The following is a 25,323-nucleotide window of genomic DNA, read 5'->3' as shown; positions in this document are numbered from 1 at the left end:
GTATGCTTGTGTGTTTTAAGTGAGTGTGTGCGCGTGTGTGTTTGGGGCTCTGTAAATAAATCTGTTTGGGGATTGGGGGTGCGTGGATGAAATATGGTTCCAGGGATGTGGAGCAAAGTGAAAAACACGGCAATACCCAAGAATAACAAATCTCCTGATGTCGCCCTCCTGCAAAATAAATACACTCCCTATGCAAGTCATCCATCTGAACCATGAGTCGCTGCAAAGATGCCCCCAATACATCTCATACTTACGCACACCCATCATCAGTAGTAGAGGATTTATTCATACACTTATTTGTTTAATTAAATGAAAACTGCAAAAGAATAAGTTATTTTAAGTAGAATTATTGTTCCCAAGAAACATGAACTGATTCCACCAGCTTGTGAAGAATCTAAAAAAATGCATTGGAATTAAACACATTTTTGACAAAACAATTTATAGCTGTTATTTTTAATTTGGGATAAAAAGAGATAAGAATAAAAATTAGTCAGTCTAAATGCATGAAAAGATAATGTGTAAGTATGATATCTGTGTCAGAGTTCAAGTCAAGTGTGTTTTTGTTTAAGTTGATGTGCATTGTATTTGTGTTAGTTTGTTTTTTGTGTTAGATGAAGTTTTTGCTTGTTAGACTGTGTTAGCCTGAGTATGTTTGTGTCCATGTGTTAGAATGTGTGTTTTTACTATTTGTAAGTATGATATGATTTCTATATGTTATAGTTTGAGTGTGCATTTTTGTGCCCCAGTGTCACTTTGTGCTAGAAGTATTACCCTGCTTGTTTCCAGATGTGTGATTGATGGTGGCCATATCGCTCGGAGATTAATGTTTTTTTTTTATATGAAATATTTACGTTCAATGGACTATCAAGTTCATGCATCACTGCCACTCACTTCTATTACATACACATACAATCTCATGCTCTTTTTATTGGGTTTGAATCCCCGTTTTTATTTAGTCTGTATCATACGTTGTATATCTTGTTTAATATCACACATTCCATTCCACATTCCGTCCTTCCTTTGCATTGCTGCAATTTTCAGTCTTTAGCATGCGTAGCTATCAGTTATCTTGCCTCACTGGGTGATATTTAAAATACACTTAAGAGTCATCATTAAAAAAGTAAGTTTCCTATTTTTGGTCATTATAAAAAAGAATGTTTCCTTATTTTTGTCATTCTGCTGCCTTTTAGATGAATGACGTGTAAAGAGCTACAGGCTGTAAAATGGCAACCTTCTCTGTGACAACATGACGACAGGAAGCCAATTATAGCAGTGTGCCATATTGTAAACTACTCGTCATTAGCAGGCCCATCCCAGTTAACGACCGCACTGGAGATGAACGGAGCTGATGTGCGGAGGCATCTCAATCAGTAGTGCTATTTGAGAGTGGAGCAGTGTCATTAAGCCCAGCTGTGCCGCACCAGGATATGGCCTAAGTTGAGATGTAAAGCTGCGCCATGACGCCAGTGGAGGCCAGTGCCTCAAGCAGCGCAGGGGGCCAACGATGCTATAACGGCTCATTCCAAACAAAAAATGATCATGGAAAGTAAAATAAGTGTCGAAAACATGCACACGCATGAAATTAATATCCAACACTAAATGTTTCAATCACAGCCTCCCAGGGACTCTCCAGCTGAAAGTCAATAAGACAAGGGGGGATGACACTCCTTCTGTCTTCCTTTGCTTTTATGTACTCCGAATTTTCTCCTCCACGCTTCTTAAACAAATAGAGCTTTAATAATGAAAATGTTACCCCTTAGTCACACACCCACCTTGGCAGATTCACCTCATTCCATCCACCCATTTTGTATCCTAATTAGGGTCGTGGTAGAGCTCAGATAACCGTTCAAAAGGCAGGTTAAAATGCCTGGTCAGGAGCCAATAGCCAGGCATATCAGGGCAATTACACTTATGTGCAATAATGAATCTAAGGACTGTGTTGTTATATCAATGTGTCTTGATAATAAAGCTGGGATGCATTAAAACTCACATACAACAATACATTCCATCTTACGATAAAATATAAACTTGGAAAAAAAAGAATATTCTTATAACAGTTGTTTCTTCGGCCCTCGTTATTTCCAAAATAAGTCAATCTTTAACTTTTTTTGCACTTTATGCTAGTGCAGAAGCTACTCTTATAAGTAGTGCTCCAAAAGATGTTATTGAATTAAACAAAGATAACAAATATATCTCTTCCATTTTCCATTCTTTTGCAGCTTCGTCACACAAGCATATGCCACCTAAGTCAACCAGCATGCATCTGGTGTCTCTCTAATGGCGTCTTCTCGTAAATAGTCTCTTAGAGGGATAGGCCTGAGTTGTTAGGACAGGCTGCACCTCTCCCCACCAATACTTGAACAATTGGAGGTAAAGACATTGGAGACAGCCCATTTGTTTTGGCCTGGCGGTGATGCATGCTTTTGCAGTCAGCAGCACATTTTTACCACGCTGCCCAAAGCAGATTTGAGTAATGGACTGCTCGGGCCTGTCCACTCGTACTGCTATTTTTATTGTTGTCTGCGTTATAGTTTTCCTCTTTCACATCTGGCAAAGGAAGCAGAGGTTTCCCTACAACTATGTTCTCCCCTCGGAAATGAGGCGGGACTTTAACCCCCCACCCTCAATATTCCATCAACAGTCCCTCGTTTGTTTGTTCCCACTGACAGATTTTGTCTTAATGCCAGCAGGAGACAAATACGGATTATCACAGACAAACCAATAATTCAGTTTGGACATCTTAGTAATATATTTTCATCCATCATTCCTGCTCTCACCCCCCTTTCCAAGCTTCCACACTGTGATGTTAGGATATTGAAGCACAAATTCCAAAAGCAGAAAATGAGATGAACCTAGTTTGGGAATTTTAAGGAATGAATGTAACCATATCTAAGCCCTGAAGATGATTCACTAAGTAGCTAAAATTATCTGGCGCTGCTGGCCCCAGGGAAGAGACTTATATTTTGCATCAAGGCACTTGCATGGGGCACCTATAATGGGGGCCTCTTAATTCCACTGACAGCTTTACAGGACCTGAATTATGGCGGTGCAGTTGTGTTGCTTGTTAGGCTTCACACTAGGTTACTCTAATATGCCTCCTCCCATCTCTCTGCCCTTTCCCCCTGCAAACACATGCATAAAATTAAGGTTCGTGTGTACATCTTTACATATCCTTGGAGATTTTGTGCCACATAATCCTCTACAAACCTTTACAAAATGGACAAGACCGTTAAGAGGCCAGACTAAAACATCTATACAGAAACTTACAATTGCCAAATACGTGAGGATAGTGAAGTTGCAATTTTGTTATCAATCCATTGAACACATTTGTGGGTTAATGTTTAGTTACATATTGAAACTAATGCAAATTTGTATTCTTGATATGTGTATTGTACATTCATGTATTTCTATCTTTTATTTTGAAGATTCGACAAAACCACAACTAAATGGAACGTCCATAACATGCCCCTTGGCCATCTGTGAACGGTTGCCACGCTTTATTATCTCCTGGGTTGCAACAAAACTTGCAGGAGTAGTGAAGTTTGGGGATGCAATCCACTTTTTTTCTCCTCTAATTTCTCCAGAAGTAATTTGATCTCACTTTTTCTCTCTTTCCCAAATGAGTACTCAGCTGCATGCCTAACCTGAAAATGTCTTTCCACAAGTCTTTTTGTCATTTGGCAATCCTTCTGCATTGGCAAGGAATGAAAATGATTCGGTCCAAGAAACATTGAATCCTCTGCTTTCCTCCGTTATTTTTCTATTTTCTTCATGGGATCCATTGCCCATCACACAGTCCCTGGTTTGTTTACAAAAGCAACATGCAGAACACCATGCTAATAGAAACGTGTCTCACAGCCTCTGTTGCAAACCTTCGTTGACAAAAATTTACTATTTATTCCACACATTCTTACAGCTTTGGAAAACGTTAAGAATGTTTGTGTCATATTTGTTCAAAACCATATTAAAATTATATTTCTCTCCACACTTTCAAACATTTTTGAAAAAGCTCCAGGGGCCCACGTGGGAAGTGCTAAAGAGCCGCATGCGACTCCAGAACCTATGGTTGGTGATCCGATCCCTGCACTGGTCGAATGCAGTCTTTCTCTCCAAACCCTTGAACCTGACATCCCCTCGCCTCATAACCAACATAGCAGGCTCTAGCCAAGTGATCCATCTCTGTCAGCCTTCTAAAATGATAATGGCAATTAAAGCTAAGGAGTAATTGCCATTCGCTGCCTCTGATCCCCAGTGGACCTTCAATAGGAGCCATAGCCCCCTCAAATGAATGAGCTACGTGCCCCTGGAGGCCAGTGTCTGGAGGGGCGCACGTAGGGTGTGGGGTGGGATGTTCGGATAGCGAGGTGGGTTGTAGGGCAGGACAGAGGAAGGGTGATTTGTAACTTTTAACCTCCACTGATCACCGATGGCCTTGACAGGAGAGAAGTGGAGGAAAGAGAAATAGATAACACACACATACAAGACTGGAAATGTTGTACACGGGTGAATGCTCCCACACAGACGCACAAGACACGTTCAAGGTCGCTGTCAGAGGACTTACCACTCTCACTATTTGCCTCAGTGTGAGGAACCAAATGGGAAGTGAAAGGAGTGTGACACCACTGATCGGAGGTGACACAGGAGCACTAAGGTCAGCAAGGCAGCTATTATTACCAGCCTTTATCACAAATTCACTTTTAGGGTCTTCCCTATGATAACTTTACAAATGAATGCTTTGGTTCCTATAGCCTTCAACATACCCGTATGAGATAATGTGTATCGTGAACCCTTGGTGTTTTTAGTTCTCGAAAAATATCTTTCAGAAGTTGAAAAATCATCTGATTGCCAAACATCCAGTGGACACTGGAATTGTGCTTTTTCCCCATTTTGCAACAGATCATACAATGATCAGATATGTGGCCCGGAGGCCTTGACTTTGACACCTGTGCTCTCATTTGAGAAAATCTCAGACTCAAATTTGCCACCAACCAGATGGCGATGACAAAGCTGATGTGTCGACAGGTCCGTATTGTTCTTGTTGACGCAGCTTAGCTTAGACACGTGGTGCGTGTGGGCGTAAGGTTGAAAACCTGAGAGCGTGCGTAGGCGCTGGTTAACACAGGCATTATCACCCAACGTGACTGGGTCCTGACCTATGTGACACAGAACAGCTGTGACTCCATTTTCAAAAGTTATAAACAGCAGTATTTTCACATTAGCTCATTTTAATCGTAGCTCTATTAAGACACCTCGGTCCCGTGACCCGTAGCATCTGTTTTGTGTACTAGAGCGGGGGCAGAACAGGAGGGCGGACATCAGGCAACTACACTAACCCGCTGAGCTTCATCACAAGAGTAATGATCAGCACAGCATCAACGTGACAATATTCGCTTTTAACTTCATCACCCCAATTTGCACCAGCAGGTCAGCGAATGACTGCGTTGCGACTGTCTTCTCAGCTAAAATCACAGTTGGAGTAAAATGGAATGTCACAATACCTCAGCCAGACGTTGTAAGCATCACACTAACATTGACTTATTACATGGCAGCGTGCAGCCAAATGTATAATGAGACCCTTTTGTTGCCCCTGTTGTTGTTGGAAATATAATTATGAAAGATGAAACACAGCGTTTCAATGAGATGGTTGTAAAATAGCATAATTAATATGGGCTTTTCAAGAACAATCCCCGCTTTACAGGAGCCCGGTGTTGGCTGTGAAATTAATTAAGTGTGCCAGGATTTATGGTCTGTGCTCAGAAATGAAGAGAATTAATCACCGCTCGAAGATGGATGCTTGCTTGAAAATGATGATCTCACGACCATGTGTAGGGCAAGTTTGTAACTACTTTAGGGCAGCGCTCTTGGTTGGGAATTGAGGATTTTGACTTGATTATATGGTCCCAGATAACAGCTGGAACAGTGGAAAGATTTTATACTGTTTGGCCCAACTTGGCATTATTGGATGATGTTATAATTTCGCCTCATATATGACATCAGGTGGAGCCAGTTTCTGCAAACTTTGGAATTTTGGGAGAATTAAGTAGTTTGGCCGATATTGATAAAATCACAAGAACTGGCTCTATTAATAAGTTAAATGAGGATATACATGACATTATATCTGTACAGGTATAAAACCCCAACATGTCCTCCGCTATTTGTGTGTGTGTGTGTGTGTGTGTGTGTGTGTGTGTGTGATTGTGAGTGTGTTGCAATAATGGAAAGCTAATTACCCACCTCCCACGTCCCTGGACAGCGCCACATTGTCTGGGCTGGATCTGTGTGTGGGCAGGTTCATGGTGGTAATTAGCTCTATACACACACATGCACATAGACAAGATAAATGAAGGTTGGTTGCGTGTCTGTTTTTGGACAGTTGATTGGGCAGGTACAAGGGGAGTGTCTTGAGTCTCCAGAGCATGTCTGCTCTGATAATTGTGCCTACTTGCGTGCATGCTTCCATGTTTGTGTGTGCACAAAGGACCTCTTAGCCTAAATTGCTGTCTCTTGTCTTATTGTCAGAGTGATTATGAAATATTGTTTAATTTACTGGGTAGCATAGCCTCGTGTGATTTTGATGAATCTGAGCTTTTATTGTTTGGTTCACTTTATTGTCTGGTGCTTATGTGTTAAGCTCTTGTGTTTTGTAGCAAGTTGACAACTCGAGTGAATCGAAGTACAGATTGTTACATAGCACCTAAGGATACACGAAATTGCTGGAAGTATTAGTTCATCTTCCTTTACTCATGAATCTAAGTAGAACTTCTCATAATATTGAGCCACTTCTTGCAGCTATAATAGTTTGAACTCTCTAGGATATATACTCACAAGGTTTAGGAGTGTAGGAATTTGTTTCTCCCATTATTCTAGCAGTGTTTATCAGGTCCCACAATAATGTTGGTAGTGGTGCAAATTCTAATTGATGATAGAACTCAATGTAAAGCCAGAAGAGTACAGTTACACAAGATTCCCTTTCTTAGAGGCCGAACCATCGAGAAGACAGTGTTGTCTTGGTTAATACGTAGGTTCTGTTTCCTCGATGAACAGAATGCTGCAGAGCTCGGATAGATGTGAGCTGGGACCACCTCATCAAGCTGAGCTTGGCTTTGTTCTGCATCCGAATGCAGTTGCTGAGTTAACATCTGCCCAAACGAATCTATCCAAAGTTGTTGTTTTTTTCTGAACAAATGCTTGAAATGGGATTGATATGAAAGCACCCCAAAACAAATGTCCTTCTTGAGGTTGTTTTTTTCTAAACAATACTTGCATAGAATAAGGTAATTGCAAACTTCTATTTTAAATGTTGGAACAAGACACTGTAAATTACATCGCTATCTTGTCTAGAAAATTAAATGATGGCTTACATTTGTAAAGCATTTTTTGGTAATCTCATAATGAACTACATTGCCCATTGGAAAAAAATGTTGTTATGAGTGAGAAAGAGAAAGAAAGAGAGAGAGAGAGAGAGAAGAGAGAGAGGGGAGAGAGAGAGAGAGAGAGAGAGAGAGAGAGAGAGAGAGAGAGAGAGAGAGAGAGAGAGAGAGAGACGGGCGGAAGGTCTTGGCCCACTCAAACTGATTATACAGCTATCGACAAGGACCCAGAAAACAGGCACTCTCTTTCCTCTTGATTGAATTAAACACCTTTTATGAGGCAAATCGATGAGATGGAGATGATGAGAGAGGGGGTGGTGTCTGAGCAGGCAGTGGTATAAACGAAAAGGGGAGCCAAGTGTTATGATATGTAGAGGTGAGGTTTATCTTTACCCTCCACATTTACCAACTAGCACTCTTGCAAAGACAGTTGAGAGGTCTGATGCCCTGTTGTAATTCAGGCAAATCAATGCTTTTAAACCATTTAGCTATGACTGGTGATGAAGAACAGTCAGGGTCCGCCAAGTGTGCATGTCCAGACTCAAATCAATCAAAATTACTGTGCCAGGCTGGGAAGGTCCACTGAGTGGGCAGAGAGAAGACTGGGCTACACAGCACATTCACAGCTTTTATGGCATATCATAAACATGACCATTTCTCCAGTTGTCTAATTTTTTTTCACTGTGAAGAAGAACAAGCAGTATGTCAATCTTTTACATACACACAATTCTACAAAATGAGTACTCTACAATTAACAGAGAGTTTACATTAAGGAGGGGGAACTCCAGCAGGGTGCCATTTAACGTTGATATTCATTTGTAAATTCAGCATTGAGGTGCAGCTACATCTCAATGAAGTTAGAAGAACTGGCTGATAGCCAATTGCAGGGCCACTATAGACAAACACGTTTTACACTCACAATCACAAGTGGGGGGAATTTGGAATTTAGTTTCTGTCAATGTAGCATGCAAAATATGGAGGAGCCCAGGATTGCGCTCCTGTTTTTTCCCCATATCCCCAAAACATGCATTGTTGGCTGATTAAACACTCCAAATTCTTCCTAATCCGGGCTGACTTCAGCTGTGATAGGTGACACAACATTCTAAAAGTTGGCTGCGTGATTAGCCTGACTTGGACAGTATGACCTCATGTTGCCACAATGCAACCCCCACTCGCTGCCCGTCAAAATCAGCCATTCAACCTGGACGTGGCGTCCCCTATGACCACATTAGTCACCAACAGAGATTTAGCCTAACTCCACAAACCACTGTGCTAACATTGGACCAATCTACACGGCTGCCAACTGCATCCAAACCAATTAAAGTGGCTAATGAGCGTCTTGTATAACACTAACATGGCCATTAAAGAGCGTTTAAAGAGAGCAAGGAGGTATCAGGTGGAAAGCTGCGGTTATGGTGTCATGCCTTATTAGTATTCAAGTTGTGTTTGGTATCCATTAAAGCGACATTGTCGAACGTATGGATCCAACACATCTGAGGCTTCATAAACAGCTTTCACGTTGATGAGAACAATCTCACCTCATAAAGACCCATGTCGATATGCAAGAAAGATGAATATGACACATGTGTAGTGTGTATGCAAAAACTGTGAGCTGACAGTGTTACACAGGCACACAGTTTAATGTGAAGCCATAATATTCCTGAGAAAACAGGCTAAAGGCATTACTTTTCAAATGTATTTATTAGTCACTCATTATTATGGACACATTGTTTCTATTACCTAAGAGAAAGGAGCCTTAGCCTCTGGGGACAACAAAATAACTCTCTCTTTTTCTACACATTATCATACACTCCTGGTTTAAACAGATCCCACTATCCAAAAGTGTGCACATGTAATTGCACACAGTCCATCATTAAGACAAACACACACTTCTATAAACCTGTTTTACTAGCAGGTAGAGTAGAATCAATACTGCATTTAAATGAATAGCAACCAAGTAGATCCATAATAAAGTTGCTGAGCGACATTGACTCAAATAGACTCTGTGGATAACCTTTGTGCCTGTAAATGTGAGCATGTGTTCGTCGCGCTGTCCTTCGGTGTCCATCATTTTCACGTTTGACTTGATTTTCACCTTGCACTAAGATAGGTTGAGGTTGCTAGGTCAAGTTTGTACACTCACACATCTAAAAAATAAAGTGCACGTGAGAGAGAGAGAGAGGGAGAAAGAGAGAGAGCGAGAGTTAGAGAGAGATAGAGAGAAGACATAAACACATCGGTTTTGTCAGCAGTGATGCAATGAGGCTGATGGATGAGCTGCAACACATGGATAGATGAATTTGATTTGTCTTCATACAGGGGACTGGCTCAGAGTCACTCTGACAATTGTGAACGTGTGTCTCGAAGTAAATGAATTACAAATCAATAGGCGATTCTGTTATTTGCATAACTCAATTACTGCTAATTCTTGGTACTCATTGTCCCAAAGATCCTACCATGCGTCTTGTGATGCATTATGTGATCCAACATTTTTATAATTTTTTGCTTACCGTATATTTTACTCCACTTTCACTAATTCGACTCAAAATGATAAAAGTGAAGGTGTTTTGCTGAATGGGAGACAAATCTAGAGTAAAACTTTTAGATATTTTTAGTACTATGTATGATTGTTTTCAGTGACTTCCTACAGGCAACAAAATCTCATTTTCTGAAACGCTTTATCCGCACTAGGGTCACGAGGGGTGCTGGAGCCTATCCCAGCTGACTTCGGGCCAGAGGCGGGGCACACCCTGAATTGGTGGTCAGCCAATCGCAGGGCACAAGGAGACAAACAACCATTCACACTCACACTCATATCTAGGAGCAATTTAGAGTGCCCAATCAGCCTACCATGCATGTCTTTGGAATGTGGGAGGAAACTGGAGTACCCGGAGAAAGGCCACGCAGGCCCGGGGAGAACATGCAAACTCCACACAGGTGGGCCGACCAGGATTTGAACCCAGGTCCTCCATGTGAGGCCGATGCGCTAACCACTCAGCCGCCTTCTGGTGGGCATGCACACTTATTATTCATATTTACTCTCTAAAACACACACAAACAACATTAGGCGCCCACTCTCCTAATGCCCAATATGGGCATAAATCTTTCCGCTGTGTCCCAAAAGACAAATTGCCAATAAAAATGCCAAGGGTGTTCACACATGCGTTTCTGGCACAATCAAATCAATTTCCTCTAAGTAGCCATAAACATGTTCCCTTGCAAAACGAGTGAGAGGGTGCTATTATCCCCAACCCCCCTGGGGTTACTCCAGCCCAGAGGTCTCGCCATAGGGGTCAAGCATCAATCCCCTTATCCGTCTCAGTCCACTAGACTAGGACCTCGGCCATGTCCGAATCTTCTGATCACAAAACTATGTCCATTAATCAGTAGCAAGCAGCACAGTAACAAAGAAGAGGCCTAGCAGGGGGTCGGTCAGTCAAGGGAGGCACAGCAGTGCTAATATAGGGCCTTGGAAATGCTCAAGGCCTACATCAAGGATCAGACAAGGATTTCTGTTTAGGTTTTGCTATGATTAATTACCATTATGTCCCAACTGAGGTTTGGGTTCACCAATCCAAAGGTTCTTCTGTATATTTGAGCTAAACCGGTGGTGCTGTTTATATTTTCTCCATTGTAATACAGTTTCTCCTGAGGCTTGGGGACTACAATTTCCCTGGTTGTCCTCTCCATGGTGACTGATTGTAATTGTAATTGACTATGACCACTTTTTACATGCAATTGCTATTCAAACCCCACCACCTACGAAAATGCACACACACCTTCCAAATCAATCACCTTTTCTGCATCCTTCCAAAAGCTTGAGCCCAAGCTTACACTCATGGGAGTCGACAGTCTGCTTCTCCAAATCCAGTTAATATTCAAAGACTCATTAAAGATTGATAGAGAGCTCTAAAAGGGGAAATCACACACATATACCAACATAAAATCCGGCCTTCAGCGAGTAATTGTACTTTATTTCCAGTCCAGGTGCTCCCTTGGTTCTTATAAGTAATGGGTAGGGAGATGTGGACCTGTATGTTGGGGGCAATTGGCCTCACCAAGGCAAACCGAGGCTCTCCAGTCATAAATGCAACGCCAGGGCAATCGGTTGCAGGATTGCCCCCCTGAGACTCCAGTTAATTTCTGGTTCTGAAATATTTACAAGTCTTTTCCCAAAGAGACCTGAAGTAGGGAATCTTCTTCACTGGATCTATGTAGGGTGGGGTAATCCTTATACATTTTGTCCCAGGTGAGCCTTTTGCAATTGGATGTAAAGACATAAAACAATGCAATAATTCAAATGTTTACACAATATTAGTTGTTTAATAAAAAATAAAAAAGCATGTCTTGATTGGTTCCCAATCTTAGCCCATTATATTTGTCATGACCCCGCCATTCTCCCAGGAGTCTCGAGCTTTGGCAACCCCATAAACACAATTTCGGTAATGTCATTTGCTGCACGGTTGAAGGAGAGAAAGTCGTGCCTGTCAAAAGCACCTTAGCTCTTCAGCGAAGAAAACGTGACCCGACACATGGCAGATTCTTAGATTTGTACAAATGGACATCTCCCCAGCTCCCCACCTTTTAAGTCCCAACCTCTCACCTATTACTTCTGCTAGCCAGAAGTGCTTAATCTGCCTCCACCCCCCGATTTTTTTTTAACTTCCCCATTACCACATACGGGGCCTGCTTGCACTCGTTCACGCTCCCCAAGCCAAATGGGCAGAATCACTGCATTATTAAGTGTGCGTGGACAGCCAAGTCATCTAATCAAATCTAATTCAATCATACTGCCACTGGCCTCCCTCTTATAGACTCAGGGAGAGTTAAGAGACCTACTACTTACTTCCCACTTTTGCAAATATCTAACCTCTAACTAAAAGTATGTGCATCCAGATTGTGAGTGGATGAACAGCAAATCTTAGCCTTTATGTATTTTCTTCCTACAGCTGCACTTGCCTCCTCCCACTGGTATCATAAAACAAAGGTAAAACCCTCTCAATCATTGGTTCAATCAATGGAGATGATTGGACCAGTGAACAGGAACACATTGGGTTAACACCTCCAACCTGCTCTGCACCTGGCATGACTCACAGCCACCCAGGGTGCGCTCACATCCCATTTGTCACTGCAGTTTTTCCTGGAGTCGAGGCCAAAGATTGAACGGGCTGCCATGGAAATATGATTTTCAGAACGCATTGTTAACTCACTGGGGAGAGGGTTTTGCCAAATTCTATCAAAGCGTGCAACTGTGTATTAAATGACTATCAAAAGGCCAGCCATCATTTTTCATGCCATAACTATGACGTGCCCCGGGACTAACCCTTCTGCAATCACGAGTGCGGCTATTGCTATTGATCCAGTAGCTATTGTGAAAGTGTCGACACAGTGTACGAAAGTGCCGAGGCGAGGCAGATGGAAATAAAACCATGGTTTGTTCATTTACCAAGTTTTGTATGATGTGTGAAAATGCCTATTTGCGTTATTTACCGCAGGGTCTCTAAACTGATCCTCAAGGCCAGTTGTTGGTCCTGGTTTTTCTTCCAACCGATCCAGCACAGACAGCTTTTGCAAAAACAAGCTGTATTTGACTGCACTCAACTGACAGCATATGCAAGTTACAAGATTGGTGAAAAGGTCCCACCTTGTTTGGATGAAATGAAAACCTGGACACTCTGCGGCACTTTGTAGAGATTCTTATTTTACAGTATAAACACATTGACACAGAAGACCACAAGAGCCTCTTGCTTCCCATGCCTAAAGTTTGGTGTTTCACCACATTGATTGTCAACGAAGCGGGTTGTGAGTGGGCGAAAGGGGGTCCTTGTGGGCGACAGGTCACGTATCTTAGTTGACGAGACATCAGAATCTCTCTGCAACCCAGAATGTTTGGTGAATTGAGCTCCAGTGTGTGGGAAGAGAGCTGGTTAAAGTTTAACTAGCCCTATCCTCTTCTCCGTAACCCTCCATCAGCCAGACCCATTGCCTCTACCCCTACTGACCCCCACCCTGTTAGAGACAGAAGTGATGGATCGCTCCTGTCATTGTGCGCTGCAAGAGGACCGCTGCAAAGAGGGAACCAGGCTCCTTGTTAATCTGACCCTCTGAGCCAGTGAGGACGACACATTATGACAACCCCCTTTGAAAAAGACAAAAAAGCCGGACCGAGCGGTACTTTCATCCTTTTTATGTTGTCCAGCCACCCAAAGCTTCACATTTCCACTACACTATAAGGACAACAGATATAGTTTCGGGAGAAAGATAAACGAGCAAAAATTGAGGAGGGAGCGATGGCCAGGACGTAGCGCTGGTGACTGATGCTGCTGCACAAACACATTATTGACGAGAGATCAGCTATGCACTGATGCCATATCAACCCTAAACCATGTGGTATAACACTTGTTGCAGTTTCTTGTCACATACAATAACAAAAAGGCAGTCATTAAATGATATCGTCACAAGGTGCAGCAGCCCAGTGCACTTTCATGCTTAAACACACACACACAAGCACACGGACACAAACTTTGTTTTCAAACTCATAGTCAGTCTTGATGTACACTCCAATATATTTGGTATTCATCATAAAATGTGTTTATTTATATTAAGATCCCTTTACATTGATGTAGAATTACACTGCATTATAGTAATAAAAGGTCTTTATAAAAGTTTGTTTGTTTCAAGCAACCCACTTTAAAACATTCCATTCATATGAATAATTGTATCCACTCATCTTCTACATTACATATCCTCAACTCAGGTGTGCCAGCGCTAGCTAAACTAGCTTTAGGGAATTCTGATAAAAATGGGATACTCTCAGGATTGATTTCAAGCCAATCACAATGGACATTAGACACACACTTGATGTAAACTGACGTAATGAAAAGGTGCGTTACCATGACATTTACCCACGAATAATAAAGTCTCTTGAAAAATGACAGTGAAGGAAAAAAATGTTTTGGTTAATAAATAAAATGAAAATGACCCATGTAATAAGAGTTTTACATAGACAGAGCCAAAACCTATTGGTGCGAAGAAATATGAGCTATTATTGCTTTGATTCCAGATCATAAAACAATCGCAAATACTCATCATGTAAAAGGTTAGCAAATTATGATTGTGACAAAAGAAATCAAATTATGTTAGTATACAGAGAATCTCTTGATTACTTCATATTTCCCTTGTAATGTGCTTGCAGTTAATTGTACCAGTATCTCAGGGGACAAGGTGTCATGCCCTCAGTAGAAAATACACCAATCCAAAGGACATGGGTCAATTTTGCCATTTTCTGTGCTGGGTGTGTGTGTGTTGGGGGGTGGGGGGTTTTGTCTGTATCTCATTGGCATTGTGAAAATGGGGTCAGAGCTCCACCCATTTGGGCCCAAATGTGTTGTCAAGGAGAGTACAAGAGACCCGATCACAGGCAGACTCGCGACTAGTAGCCCGTGTGTGTAGGTGGAGTCTTTGACACACGCGTGTTGCAAGACTCTCAGCTGACATGCAGAATATGTTTGTGTGGGACAAGTCCACCAAGACCCATCAATCAAGTGTGGACAAATACGCCATGTGCCACTGTTGACATAAGGTTAACAACTTGACACTGACAGAGGTAGGCGACGCTTGCGGCAAAACGGAGACTGAGACAGAAAGATGGATTGGATTGTGATCGACATTTAATTTGAATGATTGCAAATGTTTTCATTTAGCGGAAAAAATGACTACATATTAAAGAGTCAGATTTAACCTGAGGCATTTCTTGCTGTTATTATATGTTCCATTTCTGCACTGATCTCAGATGATTACTTTAAGACTGATCGACAAGATTGGCAAATCTGCATCTTTACATCACGTTTAAAATGTTCATGAAGTCATTTAACTTCCTCTCTGTATCTCTTAGTAATCACCGTACTTTATTACACATTAAACATGCACTAATGTACAGCTAATCAATTCTGTGGTATGGCAAGAACCAGAGAGTGATTACAACTTCTAGGGGGCATTGATTTACCAACTACTTTGCAGCCTTTGTGGAAAAAGCCCAAGCTTCGTTTCGTGGCCATTTGTACATCAGGTATGCCAGGAAAACTTTGACGGGGACCAGAGCGGTGCGGCAAGGATCGGCAGGTGGAAGAAAACGCAGGGGAAATGTAACGTAATCTCATCCTCAGCCATGTTATCGGCTGGGCTTTTTAACACAGGGGGCAATTTAATTGCACTTAAAGCACAATGGCAGAACATCAATCTTGATGAGTGGATCTGCATCGTAGTTCTCCCAGGCCAATCTATCACTATCTCTGCCTCTGGGTAGCTACCCTCCCAGCCCCCTCCCCCTGCACTAACACACTCATACATGCCCATACACCATCTGCATGTTCCCATAATGGAAGACTTTCCTCACAAAATCCCATTTGATGTTTGCTTGAAGTACTTTGAGTAATGCAAATTTGACTCCAATGGTTTAGGTGTGTCTCATATAATTAAAAAAATAATAACTTTGTCCGCCATTCCAAAAAGTAGAACTTGTACATTTAAATCATATCATTGCATATCAATTATAATATTTCCAGCCTTTGTTTTTAATAATGGACTCTATACGAAAGCGCGCAAGCTGTCCAAAAACTGCTCAATCGCTTTCGGTCTTAGAAAAATGGCATCGTTCCAAATGCGTGTTACCAGGACCGCAAAACGAGCAGCAATTTAGACAATGAAGATTTCTATATGCTTGGTTATTAAAGTATCATTAGATTATCTTTTAAATATTGTACTTCCACTCAATATAGGTTGTCCATACGCTCATCTATCACTTTAACTAACATAACATAATATGCTTTTCAAAGACAACACCCAATAAAATTACTTGACAAATTATTATGGTTACATTCGCTGGAATTTAGACAGCGTCTAAGAAAATTTGAATAAAATAGAGAGGATTCAAAGGTTTTTTTATCATGTCACAAACAGGGCTACATTTTATTAGCAATTATTTCCTGAATTCATTAGTTATAATTCACTCACCAAACAAGAGATTATAGAATGTTTTTATTTATTCATTTATAAGACTTCTAATTGCACCCATTACTATATAATGCATACTGAAAGCCAATGCATGGACGTAAATGTAGCGTAAACAGTGGAGAAGCAAGCATTAGGGCTAAAGCCAATAGTTTTGTGGTTAGAGAATGATAACTACGTCCTGTGCTATAAGCATCTTGAACTCTTAGTGGCTATGGAACACTTAAATACAGAAAGCTCTGGCTTCATCAAGACCATAAAGCATGGAACGGATATGTGGTACTGAAGGCGAGGGACAGAGCATATAGATATATAGATGGCTGATGATCTCTTAATGCGGTGGCCTCCCTCTGGCTCCCAACCTCTTGCACTCTTATCCTCCTCTCGTCCCGTTCTATACAGCTACATTAATACGGGAAATAAATGAGGCTTCTGCATTGCATGCATAAACTTTTTATGACTCGCCAAACCACTTATCAAATGTGGACATGATAATTTCACCAGGTAACAGATGCTGAGATGGAGGACAAATAAAGGAAGGGTGATGTGCGTAGACAAAAGGGTGAAAAGGGGGAAACTGATGATTAGTTGGTAACTGAAAGAAAGTGCAGAAAAGTAGGAAGAGGCTGCGTGAAATTAAAGGGGGGAATGAGAGAATGAGGAGTGGGAGGATGGGTGTGTCTTAAGAGCTGCTATGAGTGGCTCTTCTCAATGGAATGGTTAAGATGGAGTGGACAGGCTGCATAGGCTGAGTGAAAGGACCCTTTTTCTGTGACATGATAACTTTGATCCCTCCTGTTTCCACACACCAGTTAGCAATATTGTTCAGCCGCACTGGGTTAATACTTTAACCAACTCATGCTGTGCAGTACCTGAAGAGAGGAAATGAAAAAAAAACTTTCTCTAGTTCTACTGTATTTTGACATTTGTTTGAGCTCCAGATAAAAAGAAGAATTTAGATTTTTATCACAAAAGGCCTAACACTGTGATTTACACTTTAGGTTTTACACCGAGGCAGACAACCTTTTGCACTCAAAATCATATCGCAACTGAATATGAATCGATCCCTAAGTACCTAAGTTGAAAGAACGATTGCACCATTGGGCAGCGAACTGCAAATTTTAATGTAGATTTTTGTAAAAGTGAAAATCATGGTTGTAAGGATGCAGTCTTTTTTTGTTCTGTGATTGTACTATACTATCAAGAAGCTCATCTCCCACAGCAGGGGTGCCCAATTCCGCTCCATGAGGGCCCCTATCCAGTCTGTTTCCCATGTTTCCCTGCACCAACAGACCTGAATTAAATGATCAACTCATCAGCAAGCTTGATAACGATCCTGGTTATTTGATTCAGGTATGTTGGTGGAGGAAGACATAGTAGAAAACAAAGTGGATAGGGGTCCTCAAGGACCCGAGTTGTCGTACAGTATGTGAACTTTTTAATCTGCTTTTCAATAAATGCTGTTGCGGGAGTATAACAATGTTAGATTGCAGGCAATTAATATGCAAAAATAAACAGCCTTCCTAATCTCCCTGTAATTACACTTTATAAGAAGGAGAATGCCAGTTCCTCTACCTCCTCCTCGCAACGGCTCCCTCGGTCCATCCCTCTCTCCAGTTTGACGGCGGCAGCAGAATCATTAACCGGCTCTGTGAGAAGGATGTGCTGACAGAACACTCAGCCATTGTACTCACTGTCATCTTCAGGAAACCAGGGTTTCCCCTACTGTCAAGGTAAAGCACCCACTGGTGACGAGTGATATCAATCTTCTGATTCCTCCATTTGTTTTGCCCCTATATTTATCTCAATCTCTCTATTTTCATCTGAAATAAAATAGCTAATTGAAAAAGCAAAATCATGGATGGCCATTCATTCAAATTCATTTCTTTTCCATACCGCTTATCCTCATAGTCGTGGGGGGTGCTGGAACCTATTCCAACCAACTACAGGTACCATGCTTGGATTCATTAATTGATGGCCAATCGCAGGGCACAAGGAGACAGACAACCATTCATGCTCAACCTCAAACTCATACCTAGGGGCAATTTAAAGTGTTCAACCAGCCTACCAGGCATGTTTTTGAGATGCGGGAAGAAACCGAAGGACTGGGAAAAAACAAATTCCACACGGAAAGGTCCGAATTTGGGATTTAACCCTCAATCTCAGAACTGTGAGCCCAACGCGCTACCGGGCCAGAAGACAGATGTACGATAATTAAATTTGGAGTCAGTATATACTTTTTATATAAGACCCAGATTACTTAGTATTTTCATGTGTTGCTGTTATTTTAGACAGTGTAGGAATGTGGGGGTGTCTGTACATGCGCACCATTGTGTAAATGATGGAACGGGCGTGCTCCGTCACAGGTAGCGCAGAGTTGACGCTTCCTTTACATGGCAGCTGCAAGGCCCAAGTGACGAATCAGAGTCAGCAAAAGCATTGATCAGAATCCAAGTTAATCATTGCTCCGGGAACCCAGAGGGGATAGAAGCTGCCTGGGGAGAAGAAGCTGGGCAAGTGGGTAGCTTCTCCCTAGGAGGCCTTCGGGGTAACCATAAAAGAATGTTGGTTGGAAGACACATAAGCGTCCAAAGTTAAGCCAAAGACACTCAGCGTAGATTTGAAAAATACATGGTGACCAATGGAAATGGACAGACTTCTGAAGTGTGTGCAAGCGAAGCCTGAATTGTGCTTTGTCCATTCACCAGTGAGAGCAAAGTGCCGGCGACGGCAGAGGGGACAAACACAGGAGCCAGAGAGTGATAGTAGGCCACCGCGAGATGGAGGAAGAAGGAGCCGAAAAATCGATAATGCAATTGATTAAGCCACTGACTGGACTTCACATTATTGTCAGCTAAATAGCCCTTTCATTGTTCAAACTCTACCATCACTTAACTTGAGTTGGGGCCAACTATAAGTCCCAAAGAACTTGCTCTAGGAGGTGTAAAGGCGGAGGGGTTGACCTCGGTGAAGATGTTTCCTTTATTTCCGCTAATACTTTAAATACATTTAAAGAGCTAATTCTCTTGTAGCCCGTCATCTCACTTTTCCTTCCTTTCTGCTTGCACGACATCCCTATCAAATGACTCTTCTCTATGACCCTCATTACCATTCCTAGTAAGAGCATCAAAGTTCAGGATGCCTTCTCCAAAAGACAGAATAAAGGTGCCTAGGGGAAGCATGCACGAGCCAGCAAATGCTGATAAACACACACCAACATCCACAGATACTTGAAGGAATGTCAGATATGCCAATAGGAAGGATGAGGGGTAATGAGAAAACAAAGGGGTCCATCTCCAAAGAGGGGAGGAAAAACATAGCAATAAAACCGTCATGTGGAGCCAAGAATCTGCTGATAGTACAAATACATATAAGCAAGTTCAGAGAGACAAAAGAGGGTCTGTCAAGCAGATAAAGCCATCACTTTTCCTTTTCATCCCTTGTTTTGTCCATGAGCATCCCCCTTTCACCTCCCTTCTGTCCCGCCAATACTTGTCAGGCGAGAGAGCCATTAATGTTTAGCTGGCTAGTGATGGGAGCACTGACAGCACTCATCTGTCTAAGAAGACGAGATGAGGAAGAGGGACAGCCCATCAAAGGGTGCCACTTAAGAGCCAAATAAATGAGGGAGGAGGAAAAAATCAGGACAGACAGGGAAAGGAGCCATCTTTTTTTTTTGCAAAGTTAAAGGTTACGTCATAGAGGTGGGCCACGATTTGATGCGACTGTCATCCGCAGCCTCCCCTCCTTTTATAGCTTTCTCTATGTCCACCTACACAGACCCCATCTTCCCAGCCCTCCACTTGCTTGTCAGCAGTTTGATTCAATACCTGCAGGTTAGTTACTCATTGAACCGAGGAAGTGCTAGTTCCAGTGGAGCTGCATGGACGGCTGACTATGAGGCAGGGTAGGGGGGAGCGGTTGACTGACAGATGTGCCGTTGTCGTCCATTCCCTCCAGTAAAGACACAACACACAGGAAGTGGAGGGAGGTAAAAAGTTTTTAATATGAATGCTACACAGCAGCTCTAGTTAATAATTGGGAAGTCTTAGGGGTAGTGATTACCAATAAATGACATTGGAACGTTAGTGTGGTGAGAGATTGGCAGGTTTTGGAAATTGGGCAGTTGCACCTCAAAGGGGTGTTTGCAAATATCTTTATTGTTCTTTTTATGTTCGTTTTGACTTGGTAATAGCACATGTTAAATTTGATATAAAAAAGTGAAACATTTTCGGTACCGCTTCTGTCAACAGACAGTAGTCCTAGAAATAAAAACCATAGCTACTGTGAAATATTTTATGTTCTGTTGCTGCAGAAACATGGCACATATGTATATTTTGTGCAGTTTACAAATTAAAAAATAAAATTATCAAGGTGTTCTAGGGAGAAATGTACTGGTGTGAGTTCCAGGCCTTGCATCGGGAAAAGAAACACAAGCAAGAACGAGCAAAACCATCAACTATATTGACGTGGCCATCGTGAGCACTGATTTAAATCCTACTAAAACTCGGTGGAAGAAACTGAGGCATGGGGTCTGAAGTTCGCTTCCTTCAAATTCAAAACAACTAAATCAGCAGAAATAAAACGCCTGCAACAATGTGTGCACACCTGGTTAGGAACTACTGAAAATGGTTGATTTTATTTATATAGTATATCTAATCTTAGGGTTGGAGCTTGAGGTGTGGCTGCCAATGTGGCCAAGGGATCACGAAGTAAAGGGGGCCAGGGTGGGTGAGGTTAGGGTGCAAAAAGGGTATGCTGGTGTAAATGTAAGTAATGTAAAAGTAAGTGTTTCAATTTATATGATATGTAGTATGGGGTGCGTGTGTTTCCCATGTGTGTGAGCGTGCGTATTTTCTTATTATTGTCATTTTTTTTTCAGAACAAATTCTTTAATTGGCATGACAAGATAAATAGAGGGAGTGGAACTATTGTCTTTCAGATCAGTTGTCAGTTTGTTTCTGCTGTCAGCACTTTGACTCACTACCTGCCTGGTTAATCATCGAGCTTGTCTGTGCTACTGAGGTGCGGGGCCCACCGTCACGTACCCCCGTCAGTGCCACAAAGCGGCATCTTGTGATTGACAGATTAGCAAGCCTTGGCGCTTTTTTGCAAAGAAAGACTGGGAAAAAAGGGTGGAGTGTGCTGATTGGAATTGAAGGAGACTCACTGAGGTGGTGTGCAGGGGGGTTGCATTTACTAGATGTAGGGGAATGGAGGTCAACAGGTCTTCTCCAAGCGAATAAAAACATATAATATCTGAGAATGGTTTGACAAATCAGCAGTAATTTGACAAATTCAAGGAAAGAATGTATACACTGTTCTGGAAATTGTTCTGCTAGGCTTGCAAATCACATTCATTGATTTTCACCACTTATCCTGGTCAGCGTCGTGGGGTGCTGGAGCATATTCCAGTTGAATTTCGGGCGAAAGGCAGACTACACTCTAAACTGGTCGCCAGTCAGTTTTCAGGCCATACATAGAGAGAAAACCATTCACACTCACATACACACCACCGCGAATTGAGCGCACGCATGCCTGGACTGAACCACTATCACTCCGATGGGCAAAATGTATTGTAAATTTAATAAATGAATGGTGATACCAAAGTTAAAATAAATCTAATCAGAAGAATTCACATCAAATTCAGCAAAAAAACTGTATCATCCACGTATACACCTCCCATAAAGACGGCACACAATCTTCATTTTTCCTTTCCATTCACAGATCATTTATATATCCTGCATAAGGAAGGAAGTTTTATATTCTCATTGTATTTGAACAAATTATTGTAATTATTGCACTTTCGTACTATTAAAAGTAAATTATGTGTATTAGTTTTCTTACATTACTTTTTATGACAAGAATGTATTAATTAGTATGCTACATTTCCAGTTAATTCTATACATATAGTTAAAAAAATCCTCATTTATACTGCATGGAACATTACCAAGGTTTCTGGGTATTTACCAAACCAACCACTTTGGAGGAAGGAAAGAAATTCTCCAGCAAGTGAAGAGATTTTGCTTTTAAAGGAAAACAGCCTCCCCTTTTGGACACTTTGGCTGCTACACCCAACATTTGTTCAACCCTTTTGATAAGGTTGTCAGCACTCTCGTCCTCTTCTCCTTCTCTAACTCCCCCATGAAGGCCCTCTGAGATTTGATTTCAAATGGAAAAATTAATGGGAGAAAAACAGCTCTGGGGCTAGCTCACTTCCGCACACATAGAGTACGTATGAATTTTGCCGGGCCTACTGGGGTAAAGAGAGGGAGGGGTACTAAAACTTAGATCCACTTGTCCTGCTATTCCTCTATGAGTCCCACCTGGGATGTTCTGGTTGTGTGGGGAGCCACACCACCACTTTTGTTTACACCCTAGAGGGCTCAACTTTCAAATATTAGTACAGCAGCAGTGTGAATCTCCAATAAATAAATAACTAAGGATATAATGATTAGCAATTCTCTTGACAGCTGTATGAATCATTGATGTTCATTTTCACTTCCAGGAGAACATTTTTGCAGTAGCTAGGATTTTGAAAAACTCTTTAAGCACCTACAACTTTTTACCCCCCACCTAAGCCCTCAACGGTCATCTCAAGTCTGGTTTATCCCATGCTTTTCCATTGCTTGAAATGTGTTCCAAACCTGTTTTAGACTTTCTATTGACAAGAGTCACAGTTCGAGGACACAAAAACGGAATGTGAACAATGCAAGTTGCAGTTTAGCTGATACAAAGTACTGTCTGTGTTTGGCTGGCAACGAGGGTAGAGTTTTAAAGCGGAAGCGGAATTGGTACGATTCCAGTATTGAAGTCGGGTAAGCCACTGGCACTTTGTGTTCAAACATTTGAGAGGACCAATTGCCTAGCTGCAGCGCTCGGGAAGCAGGATTCCCGTTCTTCCTGTTTCTCCTGACTTTGAGGAATTTTACGGTGAACAAACTCCCAACGCTCCTCTTACATGGCTCACACACCTCGTGGCAGATACCTGCTCAGCAAAATTAGAAAGTGGCAGACGTGTGCGGAGAACTTTCTGGCATTTGAAGAGATTCCACCTCATGTGACAAGGATCTTGTCAAACTTTCTTCATACAGTATTTTAGAGCAGAGGTGAGCAAAGTATGGCCTGAGGGGCACATCCAGTACATCCATACCACAAGCACGTTCTTTAACTCATTACCTGTCATTGACTGTGATAGTCACCCAATTTGTTTAAACTGGGAGGACTGACCCGTGAATGCTTATCTTTCAATGCCATTGATAGCACCAGAAGTCCAATCCATTATGGCAGAAAGCCAAATGATCACTGCTAGCCTTTCTTAGTCAAAATGGATTAGACGTCTGGCGCTGTCAATGGGTTAATCAGCCTTATCAAGCATTTACATTATCAAGACTCCTAAAATACCTGTTGATTTAGTTCACCATTCCGCACAATAATCACATTACTCAAACCCATTAATAAATAATAAATGATTTTTCAAACAATAATTCCCACATTGTAAGACAAAAAAAACAAATGCCGTAAAATTCTGCTGTAATGCATCTAATAATCCAGTACACTTTATCGAGTATAAGAGTAAATATTAAGATGCAAGGAATTTTTCCTGACTGTGTGAGTTTACATGCAATAAAATAGATTGCTGAGAAAACATTAGGTCAGTGTTCTATTCAAAGGAGGAAAGGTTGAAAATGAGGTGTGTTGAAAGCCCAAATGTTGGTACAGTGTGTCTACGACACGCATAAAAAAAGTGCATCTTTTGCAGGAAGCCTCTGGCTACGTGTAGCATTAATTGCTACCTCCACAGGGCCTGCAGACTCCACACAGTAGCTTAGGCTTGCATCAAAGACACCACTCAGTGAACTTTATGAAAATTTTATTGAATGTGTTCACTTCTCTTCCTTTTCCCCCCATCTTTCTTCCTATTCCCTACCTTGCCCCCCTTCTCCATTTTTAGCTCAGCCATCAAACAGACAAGAAAGACTTCTCGCTGCCATGTTTTTCGGCTCCACTTCCTTCCTGCCCAGGAGCACTAGAGTATCTCGTTAGTTCTCACGCAGCTAACATCTCTCCCCTATCTGCCGAGAGCAAAACTAGAAAGGGGGGCTACATCAAGACGTTTGGTGGGTGAGATTCTCTACAGAGCAAGGTGAGACAGTATAATACCATTTAGCGAAAATAATTGCGTCGAATAGAGATGAGAAGCTTTCCTCTCCCCAAAGACAATAAACACCAAAGGGCTTGAGTTGCATCATAAGTCTAGCACAACTGCATGCAATAAATACAATGCAACATGTTTGTTGGTGTGACAATACCATCCTGAGTTTTATTGCATCTTGTATAATGCAATTAAGGACAAAATACTGAACCTTATTTGATCTGGAATTGCTGGCATTATTAGGGACATATATGGACAGTCTTTAACTCTACATATATGGATTTGAAATTCAACAATTATAGGTGTGATTAATCAATGGTATCATTTTAGGGACTTTTTAATGTTTGGGAAAAGTGAGGCAATTATATTATACTAGACAACTAGAAAATGTTTACTAGGTCTTAGCCACCTCAAATACTGCAACTTAGACTACACAAACGTGATGCTGGCAGCCCGATGACCATATGAATTTACCATAGGCCTGTTATAAAAATATATCACCTCTGATGGAGCATTGGAATTTTCATTTGTCTGTATGTATAAACTGTACTCATGGCATTTACTGCTAATATCATACACGATTATCACTCATGAAAACAAAAGTGCCACTCCAATTCAAACAAACAAAAGGATTTAATAAGAAATTTGATTAAACCTAACTAGTTAGAAGCGAACAAAATACACAGCATTATCAACAGGCCTGGATTAACATTATGCTTTTTCAAAGATAATTATTATTCTGCAGAGGAGAATCATACTTAGATCCCTCATTTTGCTATTTTTTTAAAA

The sequence above is a fragment of the Stigmatopora argus genome, chromosome 1 (genome assembly GCF_051989625.1).
Source record: "Stigmatopora argus isolate UIUO_Sarg chromosome 1, RoL_Sarg_1.0, whole genome shotgun sequence".
Taxonomy (NCBI): domain Eukaryota; kingdom Metazoa; phylum Chordata; class Actinopteri; order Syngnathiformes; family Syngnathidae; genus Stigmatopora; species Stigmatopora argus.
Note: the sequence above shows the minus strand (reverse complement) of the source record.